The sequence below is a fragment of the Engystomops pustulosus genome, chromosome 8 (genome assembly GCF_040894005.1).
Source record: "Engystomops pustulosus chromosome 8, aEngPut4.maternal, whole genome shotgun sequence".
Classification (NCBI taxonomy): Eukaryota; Metazoa; Chordata; class Amphibia; order Anura; family Leptodactylidae; genus Engystomops; species Engystomops pustulosus.
In genome coordinates, this window is record NC_092418.1 from 875,001 (window position 1) to 881,343 (window position 6,343).

Here is a 6,343-nt window from a genome sequence, read left to right on the forward strand (position 1 = left end):
AGACTTGGCGGCAAGTCCCGGGGACGAACAAGCCCATGGAAGTAGGGGCTCAGCGGGAGCAGCCAGTTGGCCTATCCGGCCACATGTCACTGTCCCCCGGCCAGACTTGGCGGCAAGTCCCGGGGAGGAACAAGCCCATGGAAGTAGGAGCTCCTACTTCCAAAGTGATGACGTCAGCGGGAGCAGCCGCTCGGCCGTATCCGGAAGCATGTCACTGTTCCCCGGCCAGACTTGGCGGCAAGTCCCGGGGACGAACAAGCCCATGGAAGTAGGGGCTCAGCGGGAGCAGCCAGTTGGCCTATCCGGCCACATGTCACTGTCCCCCGGCCAGACTTGGCGGCAAGTCCCGGGGAGGAACAAGCCCATGGAAGTAGGAGCTCCTACTTCCAAAGCGATGACGTCAGCGGGAGCAGCCGCTCGGCCGTATCCGGCCGCATGTCACTGTTCCCCGGCCAGACTTGGCTGTAGGTCCCGGAGAGGAATAATGCCCATGGAAGTAAGAGCTCCTACCTCCAAAGGGGCAAGTCAGCGGGAGAAGCCACTTGGCCTATCCGGCCACATGTCACTGTCCCCCGGCCAAGCTTGGCTGTAGGTCCCGGGGAGGAATAATGCCCATGGAAGTAGGAGCTCCTACTTCCAAAGGGGCAAGTCAGCGGAAGAAGCCACTAGTTCTATCCGGCCAAGAGTCACTGTTCCCCGGCCTTACTTGGCAGTAGGTCCCGGGGAGGAATAATGCCCATGGAAGTAGGAGCTCCTACTTCCAAAGGGGCAAGTCAGCGGGAGAAGCCACTTGGCCTATCCGGCCAAGAGTCACTGTTCCCCGGCCACTCTTGGCAGTAGGTCCCGGGGAGGAATAATGCCCATGGAAGTAGGAGCTCCTACTTCCAAAGGGGCAAGTCAGCGGGAGAAGCCACTTGGCCTATCCGGCCAAGACACACTGTTCCCCGGCCACACTTGGCAATAGGTCCCGGGGAGGAATAATGCCCATGGAAGTAGGAGCTCCTACTTCCAAAGGGGCAAGTCAGCGGGAGAAGCCACTAGTTCTATCCGGCCAAGAGTCACTGTTCCCCGGCTACACTTGGCAGTAGGTCCCGGGGAGGAATAATGCCCATGGAAGTAGGAGCTACTACCTCCAAAGGGTGAAGACACTTGGCTCTAAGTCCCCGAGAGGTATACTGCCCATGGGAGTAAGAGCTCCTACTTCCAAAGGGGCAAGTCAGCGGGAGAAGCCACTTGGCCTACCCGGCCAAGAGTCACTGTTCCCCGGCCACACTTGGCAGTAGGTCCCGGGGAGGAATAATGCCCATGGAAGTAGGAGCTCCTACTTCCAAAGGGGCAAGTCAGCGGGAGAAGCCACTTGGCCTACCCGGCCAAGAGTCACTGTTCCCCGGCCACACTTGGCAGTAGGTCCCGGGGAGGAATAATGCCCATGGAAGTAGGAGCTCCTACTTCCAAAGGGGCAAGTCAGCGGGAGAAGCCACTTGGCCTATCCGGCCACATGTCACTGTCCCCCGGCCACACTTGGCTGTAGGTCCCGGGGAGGAATAATGCCCATGGAAGTAGGAGCTCCTACTTCCAAAGGGGCAAGTCAGCGGAAGAAGCCACTAGTTCTATCCGGCCAAGAGTCACTGTTCCCCGGCCTTACTTGGCAGTAGGTCCCGGGGAGGAATAATGCCCATGGAAGTAGGAGCTCCTACTTCCAAAGGGGCAAGTCAGCGGGAGAAGCCACTTGGCCTATCCGGCCAAGAGTCACTGTTCCCCGGCCACACTTGGCAATAGGTCCCGGGGAGGAATAATGCCCATGGAAGTAGGAGCTCCTACTTCCAAAGGGGCAAGTCAGCGGGAGAAGCCACTAGTTCTATCCGGCCAAGAGTCACTGTTCCCCGGCCACACTTGGCAGTAGGTCCCGGGGAGGAATAATGCCCATGGAAGTAGGAGCTACCACCTCCAAAGGGTGAAGACACTTGGCTCTAAGTCCCCGAGAGGTATACTGCCCATGGGAGTAAGAGCTCCTACTTCCAAAGGGGCAAGTCAGCGGGAGAAGCCACTTGGCCTATCCGGCCAAGAGTCACTGTTCCCCGGCCACACTTGGCAGTAGGTCCCGGAGAGGAATAGTGCCCATGGAAGTAGGAGCTCCTACTTCCAAAGGGGCAAGTCAGCGGGAGAAGCCACTTGGCCTACACGGCCAAGAGTCACTGTTCCCCGGCCACACTTGGCAGTAGGTCCCGGGGAGGAATAATGCCCATGGAAGTAGGAGCTACTACCTCCAAAGGGGCAAGTCAGCGGGAGAAGCCACTTGGCCTATCCGGCCAAGAGTCACTGTTCCCCGGCCACTCTTGGCAGTAGGTCCCGGGGAGGAATAATGCCCATGGAAGTAGGAGCTCCTACCTCCAAAGGGGCAAGTCAGCGGGAGAAGCCACTTGGCCTACCCGGCCAAGAGTCACTGTTCCCCGGCCACACTTGGCAGTAGGTCCCGGGGAGGAATAATGCCCATGGAAGTAGGAGCTCCTACCTCCAAAGGGGCAAGTCAGCGGGAGAAGCCACTTGGCCTATCCGGCCAAGAGTCACTGTTCCCCGGCCACACTTGGCAGTAGGTCCCGGGGAGGAATAATGCCCATGGAAGTAAGAGCTCCTACTTCCAAAGGGGCAAGTCAGCGGGAGAAGCCACTTGGCCTATCCGGCCACATGTCACTGTCCCCCGGCCAAGCTTGGCTGTAGGTCCCGGGGAGGAATAATGCCCATGGAAGTAGGAGCTCCTACTTCCAAAGGGGCAAGTCAGCGGAAGAAGCCACTAGTTCTATCCGGCCAAGAGTCACTGTTCCCCGGCCACACTTGGCAGTAGGTCCCGGGGAGGAATAATGCCCATGGAAGTAGGAGCTCCTACTTCCAAAGGGGCAAGTCAGCGGGAGAAGCCACTTGGCCTATCCGGCCAAGAGTCACTGTTCCCCGGCCACACTTGGCAGTAGGTCCCGGGGAGGAATAATGCCCATGGAAGTAGGAGCTCCTACTTCCAAAGGGGCAAGTCAGCGGGAGAAGCCACTAGTTCTATCCGGCCAAGAGTCACTGTTCCCCGGCAACACTTGGCAGTAGGTCCCGGGGAGGAATAATGCCCATGGAAGTAGGAGCTACTACCTCCAAAGGGTGAAGACACTTGGCTCTAAGTCCCCGAGAGGTATACTGCCCATGGGAGTAAGAGCTCCTACTTCCAAAGGGGCAAGTCAGCGGGAGAAGCCACTTGGCCTATCCGGCCAAGAGTCACTGTTCCCCGGCCACACTTGGCAGTAGGTCCCGGGGAGGAATAATGCCCATGGAAGTAGGAGCTCCTACTTCCAAAGGGGCAAGTCAGCGGGAGAAGCCACTTGGGCTATCCGGCCACATGTCACTGTCCCCCGGCCACACTTGGCAGTAGGTCCCGGGGAGGAATAATGCCCATGGAAGTAAGAGCTCCTACTTCCAAAGGGGCAAGTCAGCGGGAGAAGCCACTTGGCCTATCCGGCCACATGTCACTGTCCCCCGGCCACACTTGGCAGTAGGTCCCGGGGAGGAATAATGCCCATGGAAGTAAGAGCTCCTACTTCCAAAGGGGCAAGTCAGCGGGAGCAGCCACTTGGCCTATCCGGCCAAGAGTCACTGTTCCCCGGCCACACTTGGCAGTAGGTCCCGGGGAGGAATAATGCCCATGGAAGTAGGAGCTCCTACTTCCAAAGGGGCAAGTCAGCGGAAGAAGCCACTAGTTCTATCCGGCCAAGAGTCACTGTTCCCCGGCCTTACTTGGCAGTAGGTCCCGGGGAGGAATAATGCCCATGGAAGTAGGAGCTCCTACTTCCAAAGGGGCAAGTCAGCGGGAGAAGCCACTTGGCCTATCCGGCCAAGAGTCACTGTTCCCCGGCCACTCTTGGCAGTAGGTCCCGGGGAGGAATAATGCCCATGGAAGTAGGAGCTCCTACTTCCAAAGGGGCAAGTCAGCGGGAGAAGCCACTAGTTCTATCCGGCCAAGAGTCACTGTTCCCCGGCTACACTTGGCAGTAGGTCCCGGGGAGGAATAATGCCCATGGAAGTAGGAGCTACTACCTCCAAAGGGTGAAGACACTTGGCTCTAAGTCCCCGAGAGGTATACTGCCCATGGGAGTAAGAGCTCCTACTTCCAAAGGGGCAAGTCAGCGGGAGAAGCCACTTGGCCTACCCGGCCAAGAGTCACTGTTCCCCGGCCACACTTGGCAGTAGGTCCCGGGGAGGAATAATGACCATGGAAGTAAGAGCTCCTACTTCCAAAGGGGCAAGTCAGCGGGAGAAGCCACTTGGCCTATCCGGCCACATGTCACTGTCCCCCGGCCACACTTGGCAGTAGGTCCCGGGGAGGAATAATGCCCATGGAAGTAGGAGCTCCTACTTCCAAAGGGGCAAGTCAGCGGGAGAAGCCACTTCGCCTACCCGGCCAAGTGTCACTGTCCCCCGGCCAGACTTGGCGGCAAGTCCCGGGGAGGAATAATGCCCATGGAAGTAGGAGCTCACTTGGCTCTAAGTCTTCGAGAGGTATAATGCCCATGGAAGTAAGAGCTCCTACTTCCAAAGGGGCAAGTCAGCGGGAGAAGCCACTTCGCCTACCCGGCCAAGTGTCACTGTCCCCCGGCCAGACTTGGCGGCAAGTCCCGGGGAGGAATAATGCCCATGGAAGTAGGAGCTCCTACTTCCAAAGGGGCAAGTCAGCGGGAGAAGCCACTTCGCCTACCCGGCCAAGTGTCACTGTCCCCCGGCCAGACTTGGCGGCAAGTCCCGGGGAGGAATAATGCCCATGGAAGTAGGAGCTCCTACTTCCAAAGGGGCAAGTCAGCGGGAGAAGCCACTTCGCCTACCCGGCCAAGTGTCACTGTCCCCCGGCCAGACTTGGCGGCAAGTCCCGGGGAGGAATAATGCCCATGGAAGTAGGAGCTCACTTGGCTCTAAGTCTTCGAGAGGTATAATGCCCATGGAAGTAAGAGCTCCTACTTCCAAAGGGGCAAGTCAGCGGGAGAAGCCACTTCGCCTACCCGGCCAAGTGTCACTGTCCCCCGGCCAGACTTGGCGGCAAGTCCCGGGGAGGAATAATGCCCCATGGAGCTCGGGCAGACTAGAAGTAACCTCGTCTGCCCGCTGGAGGGCGCCCTTCCCGGAGCGGAGGGGACCCCCTTGGCCACAAAGTGCAAGCCGAGTTTGGAGCTCGAAACCCGGCCACGCTTGGTCGTAGGTCCCGGTGAGGAACATGGCCATGGAAGTCGGAGCTCAAACCTCCAAATTGACCTCAGCGGGAGCACTTGCTGAGGCTGCCCGGGCATGGGTTACTGTTCCCCGGGCACACTTGGTCGTAGGTCCAAGTGTGGAACGTGTCCATGGAAGTTGAAGTGAAGAGAACCGCGAAAGGGAGTTTTTGCGCGAAGCCGCGGCCGAGGAGGGCTCACCGATCCCGGCGTGATTTCTGCCAGGCCCGGTACCCAAACCGAACTCCGCATGGTGGCTGGATCCGCGACCCTGGAACCCTGGGCCGGGAGCCTAGGGGCGAGAGGGGCCCCATGGAGCTCGGGCAGACTAGAAGTACCCTCGTCTGCCCGCTGGAGGGCGCCCTTCCCGGAGCGGAGGGGACCCCCCAAGCGACCAAGTGCAAGCCGAGTTTGGAGCTCGAAACCCGGCCACACTTGGTAGTATGTCCCGGTGAGGAACATGCCCATGGAAGTAAGAGCTCAGCGGGAGCAGCCACTCAGGCTACCCGGGAATGTGTCACTGTCCCCCGGCCAAGACTTGGCGGCAAGTCCCGGGGAGGAATAGTTCCCATGGAAGTAGCTCAGCGGGAGCAGCCACTCAGGCTACCCGGGAATGTGTCACTGTCCCCCGGCCAGACTTGGCGGCAGGTCCCGGGGAGGAATAGTGCTCATGGAAGTAGCTCAGCGGGAGCAGCCACTCAGGCTACCCGGGAATGTGTCACTGTCCCTCGGCCACACTTGGTCGTTGATTCCTGATGAGGAACATGCCCATGGAACTAAAGAGTGCAGCGGGAGCAGCCGCTCAGGCTACCCGGGAATGTGTCACTGTCCCCCGGCCAGACTTGGCGGCAGGTCCCGGGGAGGAATAGTGCCCATGGAAGTCGGAGCTCCAACCTCCAAGTTGACCTCAGCGGGAGCAGCCGCTGAGGCTACCCGGGCATGGGTGACTGTTCCCCGGCCACACTTGGTCGGAGGTCCCGGTGTGGAACATGCCCATGGAAGTTGAAGGGAAGAGAACCGCGAAAGGGAGTTTGGAGGCTGAGCCGCGGCCGAGGAGGTCTCACCGATCCCGGCGTGATTCCAGCCAGGCCCGGTACCCTATACCGAAC